Consider the following 2,044-nt stretch of genomic DNA (forward strand, 5'->3'; position numbering starts at 1 on the left):
TGAGTCAGTTGGAATCAAGACACCGAACGAGACGGCGGTTTAAATTTTGTTTTAGTCCTAATTTTTTCATTTTTATATTTTAATTTAATTTTAATAAATAAAACTTTATAATAATAATAATAATAAATAAAACTTTATAATAATAATAATAATAAATAAAACTGTACATATTTGGGGGCTCAACCGGGATTTGGAGTCTATACGGGAAAAGATGAGTTCTCTGAAGGATTTTGAAAAAATACGCAGAAACATAAAGTGTGCAAGCAGAGCAGGCATTGTAGCGCTGTACAAGTTCATTTTCGAAGAGGAAGGCGACAGAAAAAACCGACGCCGGCTGCGAGAATTTAAGGGTTTTAATTTCAACTCTAAAGACGAAGAGTATGAAGGCAAAATTGCATACATTGATGCAAATTTGACGGCGACAGATTTGGCAATAATATGCTCGATTTTGGGACTGAAATACTCAAGTGACGACGTAAAGACGCACATTCTCAAATTTCTTTCTACTTTTGAAAATGAAAATAATGACGATGAAGAAACAGAAGATAGTGATAGTGATTACGATGAACTCGAAGGTAAATCAAAAGACAGCGGGAATGACGTAAACAATGATGAAACAGACGCAACTATCATAAATGCAAGTATAGGCAACGTAAAGCAGCAAGAGCACAATAGTGAACGTGTGTAAATCAAGTGCGGCATCAACTACAAACAGACGCCAGTCGATGAAGGTAAACCAAAATTTCTAATGAATTTCAGAGACATAGAGGACTCTATACGCACATATGACGGCAGCGACAACATTTCTGTAGATGTATGGGTTACAGAATTTGAAGAGACAGCGGCGTTGTTAAACTGGGACGAATTACAAAAGTTTGTATTTGCGAAGAAGACAATAAAGGGATTAGCAAAAATTTTTGTGAACAGTGAAAAAAATATTTTTTCGTGGAGCAAATTAAAACAAGCTCTTTTAACAGAATTTAAATCAACAGTAAATAGCGCTGTACTGTAATGTATATGCGTCAGTTATATTGGCAATGCATACAATTAATATAATAATAAGTGGTTCTATATTTAAATGTGCAGTGTATACAAAAATACACTAATTGTTTCCAAGCGCATTGCATTGTTTACAAACAAATGCACAATTCCACACAAGGAATTTGACACCACACATATCGGCGGCACTTTGCCTTCGATATAACCATATGCTTGCCAGGCATTGACCGCATATACAACAACATCTACAGTAAGCGTACTCGATACAAGTGGAATCGAATACGCTTACTTAGCAATAAATTATTAAATATTAAAGTACTTACGCTGCGTCGTTTTGTACATAAATATAAATAAATATTAATATAAATAATATTAAATACATAATAATCATAAAATATTTAGTAAATAAGATAGTACATACGCTGCGTCGTTATGTACCTAGGTTAAGTTGAAAGTAAAAAACTAAATAAAAATCAGAACTAGAAGTGCACTCATAAGAAGCGCACTAGGTTCCAAACAGCAAAACTTACTTGAGTTTTTAATAAATACCAATTAATGTTAGCTAAAGGATCGCCAAGCAATATCGGCGTCTAAATATCCTTAGCGAAAATACTCATCAATAATTGGCGTACATTACATGGCGACCGTGACTTTGGTGCAGGATTATGTGCTCATTTTAAAAATAAATATTTAAATATAAATATAATAAAATAAAAAAAAAAAAATGACACATGTCCAATGCACCAGGGCCAAAAAACGTCTCACGATCAAGGAATGATTATATGGAAATATTACATGGCTCACAGCTATTCCTGTAGCACCAAAATCCAGGATGGGTGCAAGAACGGAAAAGGCCGGCAATAACAACAACTATAGCAACAGCAATAATAAATCAACAAGAATTACCACCATCGTGGGAAACTGCAATTTCAAATAGATGACATCATATAAGACAAGCGGAAAATAAGTATAATATTTTTTTATAATTTATAAATAATTGTAATGGAGCTTGCTCTATCAAATTAAAGAGCAAACCAATAGAGGC

The sequence above is a fragment of the Teleopsis dalmanni genome, chromosome 1 (genome assembly GCF_002237135.1).
Source record: "Teleopsis dalmanni isolate 2A chromosome 1, ASM223713v2, whole genome shotgun sequence".
NCBI classification, from domain to species: domain Eukaryota; kingdom Metazoa; phylum Arthropoda; class Insecta; order Diptera; family Diopsidae; genus Teleopsis; species Teleopsis dalmanni.